A 21,983-nucleotide genomic window follows, 5' to 3' on the forward strand; every position below is an offset into this window, starting at 1 on the left:
AATTACCTATCCATTTTGAACCTCCAAAATGCCTGTTTCAGTGGTTAATAGCAATGGAAAAATAAATTAAGGCATATATGCCAGCGTGTATGTGCGGTCGTTACCGCCTTATTATGTGCACCAGTGCCATTGTCCGCCTCGGAGCTGTGATCGCAGACGAGCCTCCCCTTCTCCCCAGCACACTCCAGCCTCCTGCTCCTGCTGTTCAGCCAGTGTGTGCTTCGTGAATGCAAATTAATATTAATATCAATCAGCCTAAGCCAAATCAGCCTCTCCTAAGTAGGGAAGTGAATCTGCATAAAACCAAATGAGATAATGCATGTGAAAGTACTCTGAAATTGATAAAGCACTATACAAATCAAGGTATTTTTACAATAAAATCATAACGTATTCCTAAACCAAATATGAATTATTTTTTTAAATGGTTTGCTGTTTTAGATGAGCTGTACCGTTTACAAATGTTCAATAAATATTGGTTCAATTGTATTGTTGAACTGAGGTAATCAAGAGTTGACTGTATGTGAAAACAAAGGCGTCCATGGAAGATTTGACTAGTACAATAGGTTAGAGAGTGTGTGATAAATGAAGTTTAAAAGAAGATGGGTGATTCAAATACAAAAGAATATAATTTATGTTTTCATTCGAGAATAGAAGACTCTCTTGAAATCTCTTCCTTTTCAAGATCAGGTGATTACAGCTTACCTTGTGAAAATCTTTTACAAGTTACTATACAACAAGAGCGTCACTGGATTTCAATTTGAAGCAAACTGTGCGATCCTAATTAAACAATTTTTAATACTATTCAAGATGAAAAAGATGTCAGCTCATGTCAAAATACTTCGGTGGCGGGACTCAGGTTTGTGATGAAGCTTTTTGATGTTTTGTCACTTCTTTTCATCCCCCATCATTTACTAGTTTATAACTAATTTTGAAACATGCTGAAGGAGAATTCTGGTTTATCTCAAGACATACTGTTTTTAACAATGATACATTTTATTTATTTAAATCCAACCGGTTACTTTCAGTTCTAAAATAGTGCCCATGAGAAATAAAGTGTAAGCACATTAGTGATTAAGGCACAGATTTTCTTTGTCTTATGGTATATTTACCCACCTTTTAGAAGGAAAACAAAAGATACCTGGACAATTGACTGAAATTTCTCAGTGAGTAAACAGATCCTTGTGCTTGGCATTTGGAAAAGTTGAATAGCTTGGTCTCTGGGTGCGTCTTAAGAATTTGATTCCAAATATGAATTCCGAAATTTTTGTAGATCTTATCACTTGGAAGCTGTAAATGAAAACTGCTAACATTTGGAACATTTAAGTTAGGCTTAAAGAAGCAAGCTAGGCAGCCTAGTGGAAAATGGTAACAGCAGAAATAGATGAAACTTGCAAAACCCTTCCTGTGGCTTTATTTGCTAAGCGGATAAATCAGTAGCTTGCTAAATTTATGAACAGAGGAAATCCCAAGTGCAATTTCATGAGTTTCTGGAAATACATTTGCTAAGAGCATTTTTAAGAGGAATTTTGGGAAATGATGATGATTAGGGAATTAATACTGTAGCTTTTTTAAAGATTAAGAGTGCATTTTCTTACCCATTTCTTTAAAATCAATGTACAACTAGTGTCAAACAGAAAATCTGACACTGAGCTAAAATAAGGATCCTATTCTTTCCCAGCACAACTATTCACATTAATATATGAGTATAAAAAGTAACTATATGTCTCCAGTATAACATTGTCTTAAAGTAGTGATTTAAAAAAAACAGTTTTTAACATAACATTGTAAATCAACTATACTTCAATTTAAAAAAATTAAAGATTAAAAATAAACAGTTTTTAAATCATAGTGCTACCTTGGTTTAGACCATTTTCATTTACTGTGGAATGTTGGGAGATTTAATGTAACTCAGCCATGGATTTTAGGAATATAATATAATATAATATAATATGACTAAATATTGAGTCCCATATTTATAAATTAATGTCAAATATAATATTGATTTCAAAATCAGTGTCATACCAAGTCACAATGAAAAGAAATATGAAAAGGTTAAAAGCTTATCACTTGGGCTTCCTTGGTGGTGCAGTGGTTAAGAATCCGCCTGCCAATGTAGGGGACACGGGTTCGAGCCCTGGTCTGGGAAGATCCTGGACATGCCACGGAGCAACTAAGCCCGTACGCCACAACTACTGAGCCTGCGCTCTAGACCCGCAAGCCACAACTACTGAGCCCGCACACCACAATTACTGAAGCCCGTGAGTCTAGAGCCCATGCTCTGCAACAAGAGAAGCCACTGCAATGAGAAGCCCGCGCACCACAACGAAGAGTAGCCCCCGCTCGCCACAACTAGAGAAAGCCCGCGCATAGCAAGGAAGACCCAAAACAGCCAAAAATAAATAAATTAAATAAATAAATGAAAAAAAAAGCTTACCACTTATCTCCCCTCCCAGTTCCCCCAAGGTCTAATATTGACTGGTATGAAGAAGACATTTTATTTGTCTTCCCTATGATAGTATATTTTGCTTCAACCACAGTAGGACTACCAGAACTATGATTGCAACCAGATGATTCTGTTGCCTAAAGAACACGACACTTGGTTTACACATGATAGACTGTGGCCTGATTGCCATATAAAAACCTGCCTACAGAGGAGCAAGCAGGTCAAAGGAAGGCTGCCATAAGCCCTTGCTTGCATCTCATGGTCTCTCTATGGCTCAACAAACAGGTGGAGACCACTTTTCTACATTATACTTCCACAAGCTTTTGTTTATTCACACCTCTCTCCCTTAAAACACTCTCTTCTCCTGTTTTGGGGGGCATACTCCTACTTCTCTACGTCTGTTTTCTCTTCTTTCCAACTTGTGGAATGTCTTTGAGGTTCACGCCTTGAACATCTGCTCACCTCTCTACTATCTGCTTCAAGGTTCTCACCCACTCTTATGGTTCCACCTATCACCCACTGAAAGGGGACTCTTCTAAACTTTGTCCAGCCCTGACGTCTGCTGTAAACTTCACTTTCCTGTCTTCAGATGCCTAGTACATGCTGCAACTCAAATGTCGAGCCATTTCCTCTACTCTACTTGCCTACAACTGGACACATCTTACTCTCTGACTACTCTTTTCCCCAAATCCCAGTTCAACTTCCCTGTGTCTGTCAAGGTTAGCACCGTTCTCCTATTTACCATTCATCAACACTACTGATCTTGACGACAACTTTCACTCAAGCCCTTGAGAAAGAACCCTATTATTTATTAAGAACTTGACTATGTGCAAAAAAAAAAAAATCAAACTAGACTCCTCTCTCATACTGCATACAAAAATAAACTCAAAATGGAATCAGTAGTTAAGTGTAAGCTCTGAAACCATGAAACTTCTAGAAGAAAACGTAGGCAGTACGCTCTTAGCAATATTTTTTTGGATGTGTCTCCTCAGACAAAGGAACAAAAGCAAAAATAAACAAATGGGGTTACATCAAACTGAAAAGCTTTTGCACAGCGAAGGAAACTATCAACAAAATGAAAAGGCCGCCTACTGAATGGGAGAAGATATTTGCAAAAGATATAAAACATTTCCATCACCTCGGAAAGTTCCTTTGTGCTTCTTCCTAGTCAAATCTCTCCACCCAAGATAAGCGCTGATCTGATCTTTTTCCACCATAGATTAATTTTCATATTCTAGAATTTCGTATACATAGACTCATACAGTATATACTCTTTTGTATTCAGCATAATGCTATTGAGAGTTATTCGTGTTGTCAGGCAACCTATCACATTTTTAAAAATCTCTGTGTAGAACAAAAAATAAAACCCACATTTGCAATCCATGAGATGTTAGGGTGCAAGCTCTGCACTGTGCTTGAATGTCTCTCCTCTCTCCTCATACCCAAGTGCCATCAAATTCATGTTCTTTTGAGAGATCTCATCTCTCTTCTTTTCCTTTCTCACTGCTACCCTCTGCCATCATTCGGTGATATTTTGGTTCCAGCAGGAACCAAATTTTGTCATTTGGACAAAATCTCATATGACATCCTAGAGAACAAGATGGTGATATAAGGGCTAAATGGTGGTTTAGTTAGCTATATCTACAACTGCTTAGGTAGCTATGGCCAGAGTGTACAATATTCGATGGAGGACAGCTTGGAGGAAGGCTCTCTATTAGAGCGCCCTAGAGCTCTCTTCTTGATCTTGCACTGTTCAACTTGGTTTTTTAAGACTTGGATGAAAATAGTTGTGTTTGTCAAGCTTGTAAATGACACAAAGATAAGGGAGAGTGTAACATAACGGATGACAGAACTGAGTTTCAAAATCTTGACATGCTATAAGGATAGGTCAAAACCAAGAAGATGAAATTTAACAAGGATAAAGTGAAAGAACTGCATTTACGTTTTAAAAAGTCAATTGCCAAAGTACATCATGAGGAATATTTGCCCTGACAGCACTCCAAGTGAAAAATATCTCAAGTATAGTGTGAGTCACCAGTATTTTGATAAGAACAAAAACAAATAGACCAAAGGAAAAACTAATAATGCAGTCACAGCTCACATTAATAGAGGTGTATAAGGAAATAGCTCTAATTTAATACAATGGTTAAAAGCATGGGTCTTGGAGTAAGAAAATATTGTTTTTGCCAGGTTAAGTTAAAGATCCCTCTTAGACCTCCAACTGGAGATGCGGCATAGATAGTTGGCTATAAGGAATGGGTAGGCTAGTGATATAAATTTGGGACTTGTCAGCAAATAGATGGTATTTAGAGCCATAGGACTAGATGAAATCAGAAAGATGATGAATATAGACACTGAAAACAGAGAAGAGAAGATGTCTGTATCAGTTTGCTAGAGCTGCCATAACAAAATATGATAGACTGGGTGGCTTAAATAACAGACATTTCTTTTCTCACAGTTCTGGGGGCTAGAAGCCCAAGATCAAAGTGTTGGCAGGGTTGGTTTTTCCTGAGGCCTCCCTCCTTGGCTTGTAGATGGCCACTTTCTTGCTGTGTCCTCACATGGCCTTTCCTCTGTGCATGTGTGCCCTTGGCGTTTCTATGTGTCCAAATTTCTTCTTCTAATAAAGACACCAGTCAGATTGGATTAAGGCCCACCCCAAAGGCCTCATTTTAACTTAATCACCTCTTTAAAGGTTCTATCTCCAAACACAGTCACATTCTGAGGTACTGGGGGTTAGAGCTTCAACATATGAATTTGGGAGGACACAATTCAGAATAATAAGGGCCAAGAATTGAGCCTTCATACTCCAACATTTAGAAGTCAGGCAAAGAAGAAAGGGGAGCCAGCAAAGAAGACTGAGGAGTAGCAGCCAAATAAGGGAAAAAGCATGAGAACATGAATTTCTAGAGGACTAAGGAAGAAGGAGGTTTCAGAAGGGAGGAGTAATCAGCCATGTCAAATACTGCTGAGACATGAATAAAGATAAGAACTGAGAAGGATCATTGAATTTGGCAAAGATAGAGGCCGTTGTTGGCCTTGATAATTGCCATTTCAGCTGAGTGGTGGAATTGGGAGCCTGAGAAAAGAGGAAGGGAAGTGAGGAAATAAAGGTAGCAATTAGAGACAACCATTCTGAAAAGTTTTTCTGTGAATAGGGAGAGAAATTGAGAAGTGAGAAATAAGAAGGTTGCAGGCACAGAGCCCTTAAAAAGGTGAGATGAGCTGGAATCTAGTGTTTGAACTTGGATAAAAGAAAGAGCATATTACCTATTACTACAAGAAGGAAGGCAGAGTGGGTGCATCTGGGTTGATGCAATTGGTGGTGAGAAGGTGAGGTAGTTCTGCTCTGATGGCAAACATTGCTATATCTGTATCTCTTTTCCTGCTGTACCTCCTGCCTCATACTCTCTCTCCCTAACCAAATCCTCTCTACCTATCCAGGCTTAGCCTCTTGGCTTTGAAAAAAGCACTGCACCTGGAACCAGAAAACCTGGATTCAAGTCCCAGTTCTTCCCACTATAAGCTGTGTGACTTCAGACAAGTCACTTACCTTCTCTGAGCTCATTTCCTCATCTGTACACTTAGAACAAAAATCTCTCTTCATACATTTTTAAAATGCAAAGATGAAAATGAGATATCGTCTATAAATCCTACCTCCTCTAAGAAGCTTACATGACCACGTTAGCCTTTTTGGAACCCCTTCGGGTCTTTACCGTTCATCTGCTGTCTGACACTCTTATCTAATTGTTCTCAAGTGTATTATTGCTGATTTGATCGCTAGATTATACATTTCTGAAGAGCAGGAACTGAGTTTTCTATGAATTATATTGGGGGAGTAGGTAGGAAGAGGAAGAGACGAATTCATTGAGCATCTGCTACTTGCCAGGGTATTTAGGTACATTATCTGATTTAATTCTTACAACAATCTGAACATATGGACATTATTTTACAGATGAGGAAACTGAGTCCTAGAGGGATTAAGCAGCTTTCCCAAAGTCACCCAGCTAGTAAGTGGCAGAGCCATAATTTGAACTCTGAACTCCAAACTCCAACCTTATACAGGCTTTCCACTACTCCAACCCACACTCTCTGATGCCAGGCAATTTTGGCTGCAGTTGGATTTTTTTTGCCAAGGCTTTAATTACTGAGGGGAAATGACATTTTGATTAGCACATGTTTTTGCGGTTATAATGCCAAACAAACAGCTTCTGCTTTTCTCATAGAAATTTATGATAGTGCTGGTTCATATCCAACTCTCTGGAAATTGGTAATCTTGCTACAAATAAAACTATTTTTATTTCATTTGCTTTTCTTGTTCCATCATCATAAGAAAGTCAGAAATGATGACGAATCATAAATTGTTGACCCTCAAAGGGACCTCAGAAAGCATCTATCCCAACCTCCTTCCTTTTATAGAAGAGAAAACTGGGTCCCAGAGAGGGCAGTTGACCTGTTGAAGAGCACACAGTAGAAAGTGGCAGAGCCAAGACTGACCCTTTTTAATCCCCAGTCTCACACACTTTCCTTCAGTCTACCAACCCCTCCTTATAAGCTGGCCCTTTGTCCCTAAATTGGTAGCCCTAAGAACCCAGAGATTTTCTTCATTTCTGTATAGAGTTTAAAGGGCAAAGCCTCAAAGCATGCCTTGCTGGGTTAATGTCTAAAGAGGCTGGGAGAGGAGTGCCAGGAAAACCAGGGAAGTCTGTACTTCTGACATTTACTAGTTTTTTTTTTTAAAGCATTGTTTTATTGCTTCTATGCAATAAAATTCAAGGAATTAATGTATGAACTCTTTGGAAGCAAGGTAATATTTACTTGCTTTAAGGTTTCATCACTGACCTTTTCTTCTCAAAACAGCCCTGAGAAATGGGCAGCTGCGGGTAGATTTTAAGGTTATTTTAAATCCAGCTCTCCTCCCTGGAATATTGGAACAACTCCTCTGATCAATTGCCTCCCTTTCAAGTTTATAAATGATGTGCAGGAAATGTCTTTATGGAAGACTGAACCAAGGGGACATCTAGATGAAGAATGGATGGTGCCAAAGGGCTCAGTTGCTGTTTCCATCTATCTCAGGAGATGAGCTTCTCCCTGACCGCTTTCTGCCCTTGAGTGAAGACAGATTAACATTAGTTGGAAGAGGCTTCCTTCCTTAATTAGGACTACCTATGGCCCTGCTGGCTCTATAGCTAGACAGTATGTGTGTGTGTGTATGTGCGTGTGCGTGTGCGTGTGCGTGTGTGTGTGTGTGTGTTGGGGGTGGGTGGCGAGCACTTCTATATCATTGTGAACTTGGCAAAGTGCATGCTACAGTTTTCCCAAAACCATATTGTGACATAGGGTTAATTATCTCACACATTATAATTGAAATCTCAGGATTTCATATCTGGAGCCAAGGACAGAGTACTATACACAGATCTGCTTGGAGCTGCAGTTACCCAGTGTATGGAGGGAAAAAACAATGCAAAGAAAAGCAAATAATACTTGCAAACTTTCTTCTGTTTCATTCAAAGAGCCTCACAGAAGAGCAGATATCTCCTTTATGTCCTCTTTTATGTTTCTCAAGTCCTTCTAAAAAGTGGGGTCCAGCCTTTGAACCTTGGTAATTTGAGCCAAACCCACCCATCAGTCATTGAATCAGCAATTATCGAGCACCTACTATATGCTATGATCTGTGTTTGTGCCGAGAGACTGCAAAGCATGGACCAGGAGATAAATGGGAGGACAAATCCAACACAATATGAAACCATTAGATATTCAATCTGAAACCCAATTCATTGATTTTCATTCGAGACCTGCACCAACCTTGGATAAACCCAGCAACTAAGTGTTGACTTCAGGCTTATGTGAAACACGTATTCAAATCCCTTCCAAAGAACCTCACTCTGCCTTACTTAAATATCGACCAGCATTCAAGCATCTAGAACAGCAGCCAAAATACATTTTCTTATTTTTAATAGATAATATTTTTTCTGGGTTTATTGAGAATGATTTTTGAAACTGCTCTTAGCTTTTCCCTAGTAATGGATGTACCGTGTAACCAGTGCCTAAAGCAGCCAATGAACTCAAGTCTATTGAATCATTTTCTGCACAAAGACGGCTGTTCTGTGCCCCACTATCGACCCGCTTCCATTTGCCTGAGTATGCCCATTATGCAGCAGTGTACCCAGAAAGGGCTATTTTAAGGGACAGAAGATTTTCCTTTTTTCTTTTAATGAATAAGCTTTGCAAGACAAAACCAAGGTGACTTCCTGCTTGGCTTTTGTTTTTAGTTTTTGTTGAACAAAGAATATTGATTTAACTGTCAGGAACATGTTCTGTCTCCCTGAAGAGCTTAGAGGCTGGAAGCCATAGAAAGGGCACTAGATTAGGTGTCAGGAGGCTAGGCTTATAGCCCTGGAAGAAATAGCTGATCATCTCTGGGCTTCAGTTTCTCTTTCTCTAGAATTAAAAAGACAGGACAGGACAGAAGTTAAGAGGCAGTTCTTCCACTTACCAGTTGTGTGGATTTGAAAAAGTCACTTAACCTCTCTAGGCCTCAGTTTCCTTGTCTGAGAAATGGAGATAATAACAATATCTACCTCATAGTGTTTCATGGGGATTAAATAAGAAAATACATGTAGATGATGAGTACAGTGCCTGGCACATAGTGATTGGGAAATATAAGCAATTGTTAGTGTTCCAGGTTAAATTAAATCATGATAGCCCCTTCTGGCTCTAAGTTTCTGTAAACACTTAAGATCAGTAAAATTTTTAGTATCATTTTAAGTGAACATTTTTCTTCATTTTTTGATTATTGCATTTATTAACTGACCATAGCATGTTAAACAATTGCTACAAGTTGATTAATATGAAATCTCATCAATAGTAACTCCTTTGCTTTATTTCATAGAATTGTTTCTGAAAAAAATTCTTCTCCCTGAAACTGAAAGAATGAGAAAGCAGATATTTAATACTTCATGTCTACAGAAGAAATACCAGCAGATAGAGGCCACTGATTCTCACACCAACTGGTACTTTAACCCATAAGAAAGAAGAGAGTAAAGGATTTACTGTGTTTTTGAGGAATCCAAGACTTTTCTCTGTGATCTTTGTAAATGTAAGATTATAGAAGTTTGCCTTGAACTATGGCTATGTTTTATCAGTATTCAGTGAGCGGTGTGTGGTTTGGGAGACATTCATCTTATATATGTGGGAGAATAGATTGACTGAGGCAAGCCTATGGAACTTCCTAGAATAAAAATCCTCAAAATCCTCAAGACAAACCCAATACTGTTTTAAAATGCTGAGCCCGTGTATGCATGTCCGTGCGTGCGTGTGTACGTGTGCGTGTGTGTGTGTGAGATTACTGAATTCAGGCTAATGTTCCCTATGTAGACCTTTAATAGTCAATATGCATAGAATATAGAATAGGACTGTGAGAATTATTTTTTGATCCAGGTAACTAATTAAAAGTGCTTTATGACAAGACAGGAGTCTGTGTCTTTCTCTGCATGGGACTTTCCTGTTTTTTCCTTGTCAGCAAAGTTGAAGTCAAAGTGGCCATGTGAGATTGTGGAAGAGCTTGACATGAAAAGATGAGATCTAGGGTTGGTGCCAGGAGATCTCATTTTGCCCACCTAGGTGGGTATTATGTAATGTGTCTCCTAAAAGAAGAAGCTGTGTGGTAATTGTCTTTTAATCTGTTGCTGAAGAGCCTCTTGCTCATGTTAACATTTACAAGGACAGGATGGCCAGATCCAGTTGAGATCCAGCTGTTTCTTAGCTTTCATCTGACCTTGGTAGCACTATCGCATCATTTACCAGTGCCCTCTGGCAAAGAGGACTGAAGCAATCATTTTGTATGTCCACGTGTGGAGGTGCAAGGTGGAGTTGTCTCTTTAGACTGAATCTGCACATAACAACATTGCTAAAAGCTTTGCTCTTTACCCCATCCGCGTCTTCTATTATATATACTGAGCTAGTGACGGTTCAGAAAGTAATTGTCAGCTTGCCTGGAAGACCCAATTTGTGCATTAAGATAATGCTGTCCTGATCTCTTGCACCAGTTTGTTTATTGTTTCCTTTGTGAAATATTTTTATTCATCAGACCATAAACCCATACTCACCATGTTGAACAGATCACCCTCTAGATATGAAATAAAAAGTAGAATCTCCCTCTGAGGGCAGTGGGAACTCCAGAAATGTGAATTAGTGGTAGGAGTGATAGGGAAGACAGCTTCCTGTGACATTAGCTTCTCAAACTAATAGTGTACATGTGCAGTAAGTAATAACTCTTCAGGTTTAAGTGTAGATATTGCATCTTAGGAGTAACATTAGTAGAATATACCTAGGAAAGTGACCAGGCTGAAGAGAGATCTAGAAAACATAACGAACAAGAAAGGGTTGAAGTAACTACATGTTTAGCCTGGAGAGAAGACTAAGCTAAGCCATGCTGACTCTTACAAGATTTGACAATGGAAGAGATAGTACACTTGTTTTGTGTAACTACAGAAGCAAAATCTAGACTAAATAGATAGAAATTGCAAGAAAGCAAATTTCAGATAAACAGTACAAATAAACAAAACCTTATAAAAATGAAAACTATCCAAAAATAGAATACATTTACTCAGAAAGTAGCGGCTGCTTCCTAGAGATGTTGAAGTTAGGTGAGCCTTTGGTAGAGATGCTGTAGAAAGGATGCTTGCACGAGTGGGAGACTGGTTAAGTAATCTCTAAAGTTATCCCTTTCACACTCTAAATTACTTTTTTCTATGATGCTGATCAAGAACTAGGAAAATAAGATCATATACCTTCATTCATTCATCCGTCCAAGCGTCCATTCTTTAATTTATTTAAAAAACACTTCTTGAGTGACTACTATGTGCCAGGTACTATGTTAAGCACAAGATATATGACACAGAAATGTATGATACAGAAATGTAAATATTGATAGGTCATTACAGTATAGGATGATGCGTGCAAAGACAGATGTATAAGTAACAGAAAGAGTCATGGAGATGTTATGGGGAAGTGGAATCTAGGAAGATCTGACAGAGGAGAAAGTCATGCCTGAGTAGAATCCGAAGGGATTAATTGGAATTTGCCCGGAAGACACGGTGGTTAAGGTGGGAAGACCATTCTAAATGAGGGGTAAATATGTTCAAAGACATGGAGCAAGTTTGTAAAATGTTAGGTAACTCGTCATTGCTGGAGCATAACGTCTGTCAGGAGATGGGGGAGAGGAGATGTGATGAGGAGGAAAGTGTGAAACTGGGCTAGATCTTGAGTGGCCACTCCAAGGAGCCTGAACCTTTATGGATGCCAGGAAGCTGGGCACGAATGTGCCTTCCTTCTATTCCTGCCCTTGGCTTTGCTTACACAATCCTTGCATCTGAGTTGGAAGTCATTCATAGCAAAAACAAAATGAAAATAGAGATCAGTTATTTTCTGCTGCCACAAAGTCAGCTTAATTTCCAGAATCTCATTATCTGATTTCTCTATATCTGTTATCATTTTGATCCGAATGTAACAACAACAAAAAATCGAACGTAAGAATTTTACCATTTACCACAAATTGAACAATATTATGTGTTTTCTAAGCTATTTCAAATGTCTGTGGACAGGAAATGAAATAATATCTGTAGCTGTTCCTTCATAGAAAGCCTGTCTCCCAGTTGATATGCTGTGTTCTTTTTAAGTTATAAGCAAATGGAATCATCTTAACAACAACAGTATAAACCTTCCAGAGTTTAGCATTTTTTTGGTTCTGATTTTTAAAGAAAAGCTCTTATCTCTTTAGTCATACAATTCAAATGAGCTTTAATTTTTGTAAAATCCCCATAATTGGCCTTATTAATTAGATGGTCAATCAGATTTGGGGAGAACACAGACTTATGGACTTTTAAAAAATAACCTGCAATGTTATTATTTTCAAGTATTGTACTTGAGAATCCTGTAAGTGCTTTAAAAAAAAAAAACGCACATTCTTGTTTGAATGCAAATGCTGCTGTAACTACAGTTCTTGAAAACAGTTGGTCTGTATTGGGTTTTTAATATTCATATTTATTAATTTTATTCTGAATGCACACAGGGAGTGTTCTGGATCAGAGACAGCTTATCGTTATTAAGTTAAAAAGCAAATAATGACCTCGATTCCCCATACCCTGATTTTTAGCCCTGGAGTAACACAATGAAAGCCACGTCAAATCTCCTACACATGCAAGGTCTGTATCACAGGTGAGGAACAGGGAAAAATGGGTTTTCTCTTTTTTAAATACAGAAGAAAGAGGCAGCTACCTCCTGCTTCCCTCTTGAAAGGAGGGAGTGAAACCTTTCTCTTTGGAGACAAAATGGAAAGTATTCTGGCTTCTTACTCCAGCCTTTTGGACTATAAATGCATCTTTCCAAGGACCAGATGTGTCTCTAAGTTTTATGACCTAGAAATGTCTCCAAGGTCCCTGGCCTCGCTTTTCCTTGAAATGTAAACATTTACCTCCAGAGTTAGATAAATCCCCCTGGAGTTCTGTCACTATCTATACAGTTGTAAATTACCTTCCCAAGGCTTACTCTTAGCCCAAGATCCCAAGTTTTCAACAACATTTATTTATAAGTCCCCAGTCTCTGCAGATACACAAAAATATTTTCTCTATACCCCATAGTCAGCCTACCCTATCAATGAGGCTAACATTTCTTTGTGTTAAGGATGCATGCTTGCTTAGCAAATCTTTTTCCCTATGCTCAGTAAAAATAAGCTTCAGCTCAGTATGTTCTCATCATAATAAATTTTAGTATAATTCATTCAACAAATTCAACAGATACTGGCGGAGTGCCTACTGTGTGCCAGGCCTTATTCTAAAGAGGTATTTAACTTAACTTGTAAGTAGATTTGTTCCAGAGTTGGCATTTTACTGTTGCCTATATACCTTCCCCCTCCATTAGAATGACTCTTCTCCAGTTAGATCAATTCTTGTTTCATTTGCTATTCCAAAAGTTCTAAATGATCACAGTACCAAAAACATGCAATCTGAAAAAAATTTTGATCAAGGTTTGGAACATTGGTCTTTGGGGACTATTAAATTCAATCATTTTTCTTTGTACTTTGCCATCCTTCCTTATCACTTATAATCCTAACTGCTAATCTTCAAGACATTCACATATCTTCCTTCACTAAACTCAAGCACATTAATTTGCATGCTAGACTAACTAACTCAAATGACTTCTCAGCTTTAAGGCAAGGAAAGTTTTTCTCCAAAATATTTCCAACTACCAAACAGTTTTGTTTGCCAGATCTTAAAGTCCACTTTTATCACTAAGTCCATGGTTGCTTAAAAGTATATGGTTTTTTCATAACCTGCTTATCCTTCACTAAAAGAAAATCAAAGTATTTATACTGACAGCATCATAGGTAGTCAAAATCAAAGTGACCCTTCACTAACATGTCTCTGGATCATTTCTTAAGATCATCTTAGAAAAGATAGTAGTTTAATGAGCAAAAATAAAAATACAACCAAAAAGATAGTTTAGTACAGCTAAAGGACAAAACTTGGAATTCCAAGCATAGCAAACCATAACGAGTTATTTCTCCTAAAGCTTTGAATTTAGTGCAAAAATAGGTTGAAACAATAAGAAGTTTTAGTTATAGCATAGTTTTTGTTACTTTCCAGTCAATAAAACACCTGGGGAATTTAATATGATTTTTTTAATGTTTATTTCATCCATTTATATCTTTCCATTATAGTTCAGAGCAAGTAAATAACTTGTGCCAGAAAATAATCAATAATAACATGCGTAGTGTATATTTTCCCAACCAAAGAGTGATTATGAGTTTGAGCCTAGGCCAGCCAGGTTAGCAACACATGGCTGAGTGTTGAAGACGTGCTTCGACACACATATAGAGCCCTTTGACAAGGCTGGGAGACTTACTGCTTCCAGGAATTTAAGGTAAATTCTGTCCAATTATTAGCTGACCACTAAGCTAACCAAGCAGTGACTTCAGTGCCCACACACAATAAAGAATTTACATAATTTATTCAGAAATGTCTCTAAACAAACAAACAGCAGCAACAACAACAATGACAAACAGCAACAATAAGAAACCCTCAGGAGAGGGGAATCTGATTTTCAGACTTGCCACATTATATTATGTAAAATGTCCAGTTTAAAACAAAAAATATGAGGTATACAAAAAAAAGAAAAAAAAACAAGAAAATATAGCCCCAGGGGCAGGGGGGAGGCAATCAATAAAAACTGTCCTTGAGGGAGCCAAGACTTTGGACTTATTAGACAAAGACTGTAGATCAGCTATTTTAAACTTGTTCAAAGAACCAAATAAAAGCAGCTCTAAAGAACCTAAGAAAGCATGAGAATGATGTCTCACCAAATAGAAAATACCAGTAAAGAGATAGACTTTATAAAAGGGAACCAAATAGAAATTCTGGAGTTGAAAAGCACAATAATTGAAATGAAAAATCTACTTGCAGAACCCAACAGCAGATTTGAGCAGTCAGCAGAAAGAATCAGTGGACTTGAAAATAGGTCGATTGAGATTATCCACTTCAAGGGACAGAAAGAAAAAAGAATGAAGAAAAATGAATAGAGCTTCAGAGACCTGTGGGACACCAGCAAGCATATTATCATATGGAAATCCCAGAAGGAGAGAAAAGAGAGAAGAGACAGGAAGAACATTTGAAGAAATAATGCCTGAAAACTGTTGAAATTTGAAAAAATACATTAATTTACACATCCAAGAAGCTCAGTAAACTCAGAAAGATTCTTACATAGATACATGATAATCAAAATGTCAAAAGAAAGAGACAGAGAGAATCTTGAAAGCAGCAAGAGAGAAATGACTCATTGTGTAAAAGAGATCCACAACAATTATAAGAGCTGATTTCTCATCAGAAAACATGGAGGTCAAAAGGTGATGGGATGACATAGTCAAAGTTATAAAAGTGCTAAAAGAATTCTATATCCAGAAAAAAACTATCCTTCAAAAATAAAGGAGAAATTAAGACAGTCCTAGGTAAACAAAAACTGAGAGATTTCAATTCTAGCAAACCTGCCCTACAAGAAATCAGGCTGAAATGAAAGGACATTAATTCAAATCCACAGGAAAAAATAAAGAGCAACGGTAAAGGTAACTACATAATTAAATATAAAATAGTATAAATCTATTTTTGTAACTTTTTCTTGTATTTGATTTAAAAGACTGTATAATACATAAATACATCTGTATAATACATAAATACATCTGTGTTAATGGATACACAATGCATAATATGCAATTTGTATGAGGATAACAGCACAAAAGAATGGGGAGGGAATGGAGTTATATAGGAGAAAATATTTTGTACACTATTGAAATTAACTTGGTGTCAATCTGAATGAGATTGTTATAAATTAAGATATTATTTTTTTTAATATTTTATTTTATTTTGACCACGCCACATGGCTTGCAGGATCTTAATTCCCAACCAGGGATCGAACCCGAGCCCCCTGTAGTGGAAGCACGGAGTCTATTCACTGGACCGCCAGGGAATTCCCAAGATATTATTAATTGTAATTCCCAAGTAATCCACTAAGAAATCCATTCAAAAACATATAGTGGAAATAAAATAAAATAAAAGATACCCAGATTGAAAGGAAGAAATAAAACTATCTCTGTTTGCTGATGACATGATCTTGTATACAGAAAATCATAAATAATCTACTAAAAAACTGCTAGTGTAATGAGTTCATCACAATTGCAGGATACAAAATCAATACACAAAAATCAGTTTCTATACACCTGCAATAAACAATCTAAAAACAAAATTAAAACAATTTTATTTACAATAGCATCAAAAACATTTTTTAAATATTTTGGAATATATTTAACAAAAGAATAATAAAACTAATACCCTGAAAACTATCAAAGATTGCTGAAAGAAATTAAACAATATCTAAACAACTGAAAAAATATCCCACGTTAATTGATTGGAAGACTTAATATTGTTAATATATCAATATTTCCCAAATTGATATACAGATTAAAAGCAATCCTTATGAGAATCCCAGTTGGTTTCTTTGTGGAAATTGATAAACTGTTCCTAAAACTCATGTGGAAATTCAAGGGACCCAGAATAGCCAAAGCAATCTTGAAAAAGAACAAAGTTGGAGGACTCACACTTCCCAATTTTAACACTTGACTGTAAAGCAACAGTAATCAAGACACTGTGGTACTGGCCTAAGGATAAACACATACAACAGTGGAATAGAATTGAGAATCTAGAAATAAACCCATGTATCCATGGTCAATTGATTTTTAAAAAGGGTGCCAAGGACCTTTAGTGGAGAAAGAAGAGTCTTTTCAAAAAATCATGTCAGGAGAACTGGATAGCCAAATGCAAAGGAATGAAGCTGTGCCTTTACCTTCACATCATATGCAAAAATTAACTCAAAATGGATCAAAGGGTTATGTACTCTTTTTTAAATATTTATGTATTTATGTGGCTGCATTGGGTCTTAGTTTCAGCACTCGGGATATTTGTTGCAGCATGCGGGATCTAGTTCCCCGACCAGGGGTCGAACCCCGGCCCCCTGCATTGGGAGCACGGAGTCTTAGCCACTGGACCACCAAAGAAGTCCCGGGTTATGTACTCTTAACCTATATAAAACTCTTAGGGGAAAACTGAGGTAAATATTTGTGACCTTGGACTTGGCAATGAATTTTCAAAAATGACACCATAAACACAAGCAACAACAGAAAAATGGATAAAATTGGACTTCATCAAAATTAAAAACTTTTGTGCATTGAAAGGACACTATTAAGAAAGTGAAAAGTCAATTAACATTTTGGTAGAAAATATTTGCAAACTATGTATTTGTTAAAGGACCCGTAGCTAGAATATAAAGACCTCTTACAACTCAATAAGGAAAAGACAGATAACCTGACTAAAAAATAGGCAAAAAATCTGAATAGCTACTTCTACAAAGAAGATATACAAGTGGCACATAAAAAGATGTTGGAAATCATTAGCTATCAGGTAAATGCAAATCAAAACTACAATGAGGTATTACTTTGTACTCACTAGGATGGATAATTCAAAAGGTGAGGTAAATGTTGAAGAGATCAGAGCCCTCATGCACTGCTGCTAGTAACGTAAAATGGAGCAGCCACTTTGGAAAACAGTCTGCAATTCCTCAGAAAGTTAAGCATAAAGAAATGAAAATGCACGTCCACATAAAAACTTGTACACAAATGTTCATAACAACATTATTCATAATAGCTAAAATCCGGAAACAAGCCAAATGTCTAGCAACTGATGAATGAATAAATATATAGTATGTTCATATAATGGAATATTATTTGGCTATAAAAATGAATGAAATATTGATACATGCTACAGCTTGTATGAACATTGAAAATCTTATGCTAAGTGAAATAAGCCAGATACAAAAGTCCACATAATTGTATGATTCCATTAATATGAAATGTCCAGGACAGGCATATCTGTAGAGACAGAAAGTACATTACTGGTTTCCAGGGCATGGAGTATGGGGGTGGGGGAATTGGGACTAACTGATGAAGAATACAGGGTTTCTTGTAGGGGTTATGAAAATATTCCAGAATTAGAGGGTGGTGATGATTGCACAACCTTGTGAATATACTAAAAAACCAAAGAACTGTGTAGTTTTCAAAAGGTGAATTTTATGACATATGAATTATATCCAAACAAGAAATGAGTTAAAAGGAGAATAAGAAGAATGAAGTTTTGTTATATTACCATTTGTTGGAGTCAAAAGTTTTACCAAAAAAGTTTTACCATTAGCCCAGTACAAGACAATATAAACTCTAGTTACATCACAGTATGACTTCTGTTTCTAGAAGGAACAATATATTGCAGGTAGGTGACACAAGTGGCAAGGAGATATGAAATAAAGCCTATCAAAAAATGAGTTTAACTACCACCTACATCACAGGTAAGATCAGTGGCTTTGTATCAGAGTGTTCTGAGCGATCTGCCTAGGCAAGTAAGTGTCAGTGACAAATAGAGTGACCAACTGTCTTAGTTTGCCTGAGACAGGGTTTTCCTGGGATCCAGTATTTTTGGTGCTAAACCTGGGATTATCTTGGACAAACCAGGATGATAGGTCACCCTAGACAACAGTTGGGCCTATGCCATGAATCTAGACTGCTCATGTACTGGGCTATGCCTGAATCTGCCCAAGCCCCTGAGGATCTTCAAAGCATCAGAGAAGAATGGAGTATTCATGGGTTCCAGCTATCAAAAACTCTCTTATATCACCCCCCTCCCTACACACAAGAAGAACGACAAGTAGGGAGGCTATAAATGATTTCATAGGAGGGACTATTACTCTAGGTGACGCCCTGCCTTTTTGCAGTCATTTTCTTGCCTTCTAAATTCAAAAGTGGCCAATGATAAGAGTGAAAGGGCAAGTGCTTGTACACAGAAGTGTGCACACACCCCTTTTGAGGAAGATCTTCATTCCAAATGAAAAAAAATGTAATAACACACTTACCATGTGCCAAGCCCTCTTCTAAACAGTGCAAATATAAATTCATTGTATCCTCTTATAACTCTATGAAGTACATACTATTATTATCGTCATTTTTCATTATCCTCATTTTATGTATGAGGAAACTAATACGCAGACAGGTTAAGTAGCTTACTGAAGGTCACACAGCTAATAAATATTAAACTCAAGGATTCGAACCCTGGAAACCTGACTCCAGAGTCCAAAGTCTTAGCCACTATGCTAAACTGCATCCTGAAGTAAGACATATTATGAGTGGACAAAGAAGTGCAGACCCACAAAGACAAAGCAAGTGAGGAAGGGCTTGAGCCTGAAGAAATAATTCAAATAAATCAGGGAAAATTACCTTCTCAGTCCTCTAATGCTAATTGACTCATAACCCATAATCACACCCTGCCAGAGGATCATCTTCTCCCCACATCTCTAATTCAAGATGCCTACATTTGGGGCTTCTATTAAAAAGGGCAATGTGTAATTTCCAAAGAGATGAATTTGAATACTTGAATATAAAATATTCAGTGTTTTTCAAAGTGATTGACATCTTTAATTCATAGTTTGTCTTGACTGTTGTCAGTCAAAACATAAAAGTTCAGAAAATGGCATGGACAGGGGTGACAGTGGTGGGGCTTGGACAGTGGAGTGCAGTGGGGATCAACCAGGAAGCACATTAAAGGAAAACATTAAAGCCTATTTCCAGCAGAAGTTCTCAGAAACACTACAGGAAATTAATACAAATGACTGGCATAATCACACTCAATAAAACCAGGAGCAGGTGTCTGGTAGTCCTACAGTCAAAACAACTTAATAAGATTATAGTGCATAGAGGGCTTAAGGATTTCATGGCTTAGGATAAGTAGGATTCAGTTTTCATTAGAGATAGGTTAATAGGAGACATTCTGCTACAACTAAAAAGTCCCTCATTCAACAAGCATTTACGTTGAGTGCCTACTATGTGCCAGGGTCTGTAGTAGTGTTAAAGATACAGTAATGAAAGAGGCAAACACAGTCCCTGCCTTCGTGGTCTTAATAAGTAAAATAGACATTTTAAAAAGCATCACAGATAAATATATAAATTACAAATTCTGATAAGTCCTTGAAGGAAAAGAATAGGATTTTATGAAAAAGACTAACTACAGAGGCTGATTTGATAGAAGCCTCAGAGTCAGCTCCTCTGAGTCAGTAAAACTTAAGCCAAAACCTAAAGGATGAGTAGGAATTGGACACGGATTTGGAGGTAGAGTTGAAAGTGGACTTCTAGGTAAACAGTCTTGAGGTGGGAGAGAGCTTGGCAACATTCTAGGAATTGAGAAGGCCAGTGTGGCTGCAGAGAAATGAGCAATGATCAGAGTGGTGCAAGATGAGGATGGATGGGTGGGAACAGGCTAGAGCATATAGATGCTTGTAGACCAAGGAAAGGAGTCTAGATTTTATTTTAAGTACAATGGGAAGTCACTGTAGAGGTTTTTTGGTTTTAACATGGGGAGGGGGGTGTGACACTAGCCAATGTATAGTTTAAACATCTCCAAACTATATACAGGTGACCCCTGAACAATGAGGAAGTTAGGGATCCCAACCTTCCATACCCACGAAAATCTGTGTTTAACTTACAGTCAGTCCTGACAGAATTTGTTCCCAGAATTTCATATCTAGATGCACGGTTTAGAGCAGGAGTCAGCAAATATTTTCTCTAAGGGGCCTGATAGTAAGTATTTTAGGCTTTGCAAGTCATATGGTCTCTCCCACAACTATTCAAATCTGCCATTGTAAAAGCAGCCATAGACAGTCATACATAAATGAATGTGGCTGTGTTCAGTAGACTATTTATGAAAACAGACTGTGGACCAGATTTAGCCACAGACCATAGATTGCTGACTGTGGCTTAGAACAATAACAATATGTGTTGTGTTTGTTACAAGAAAAGAATTACAGACAGATATGACTGATAAACATAGAGGGAAACATTCTTTCCAATACTAACAACTGAATCCAGCAGCATATAGAAAAGATTTTACACCATGACCAAGTGGGGTTTATCTCAAGAATGCAAGGTTGGTTTAACATTCAAGTCAATCAATATAATTCCCTGTATTAACAGAATGAAGGAGAAAAACATATAATCATCTCAACAGATGTAGGCATTTGACAAAATTTAATATCAGTTGGCAACTATACTCCAATAAAACTTAATTAATAAAAACATTTAATATCAGTTCATGATAAAAATTCTCAACAAACTGTAAATAAAAGGGAACTTCCTCAATCTAATTAAGGCACTGATGTAAAAATTACAGCAAATATCACTTACTGATAAAAAGACTGAATGCTTTTCCTCTAAATTCAGCAACAAGACAAAAAAATCAATTCCTAACACTTATATTCAACAGTGTACAGGAATACCTCAGAGATATCACAGGTTCGGTTCCAGACCACCACAATAAAACTAATACCACAAAAAAGTGAGTCACGTGAATTTTTTGGTTTCTGAGTGCATATAAAAGTTACATTTACACTATACTGTAGTCTATTAAGTGTGCAATGGCATTATGTCTAAAAAACAATGCCTTAATTTTAAAATACTTTATTGCTAAAAAATGATAATCACCACCTGAGCCTTCGAGTCATAATCTTTTTGCTGGTGGAGGGTTTTGCCTCCATGTTGAGGGCTGCTGGCTGATCAGGGTGGTGGTTGCTGAAGGCTGGGGCGGCTGGAGAAATTTTTAAAAATAAGACAACAATGAAGTTTGCTGCGTCGAATGACTCTTCCTTTAGTGAACCATTTCTCTGTAGCATGCAATGCTGTTTGATAGCATTTTACGCCCAGTAGAACTTCTTTAAAAATTGGAGTCAGTTTTCTCAAACCCTGCTGCTGCTTTATCGATTAAGTTTATGTAATATTCTAAATCATTTGTTGTCATTTCAACAACCTTCACTAGGAGTAGATTCCATCTCATGAAACCACTTTCTTTGCTCATCCATAACAAGAAATTCCTCATACATTAAAGTTTAATCATAAGATTGCAGT

At 37.3% G+C, this 21,983-nt stretch overlaps 1 long non-coding RNA gene across 1 annotated transcript in view; it reads left to right on the forward strand.

The window, feature by feature from the left end:
• The window catches only part of LOC309621057, a 104,074-nt gene extending 94,163 nt beyond the window's left edge, over nt 1-9,911 (forward strand). Inside the window, exon 3 of the long non-coding RNA XR_014239746.1 lies at nt 9,336-9,911. This is a non-coding gene — a long non-coding RNA (uncharacterized lncRNA). The remainder of the gene's footprint in view (nt 1-9,335) is intronic.
• The last annotated feature ends 12,072 nt before the right edge of the window (nt 9,912-21,983 follow it).

The sequence above is a fragment of the Balaenoptera borealis genome (assembly GCF_965194805.1).
Source record: "Balaenoptera borealis genome assembly, chromosome: X".
Lineage (NCBI taxonomy): Eukaryota > Metazoa > Chordata > Mammalia > Artiodactyla > Balaenopteridae > Balaenoptera > Balaenoptera borealis.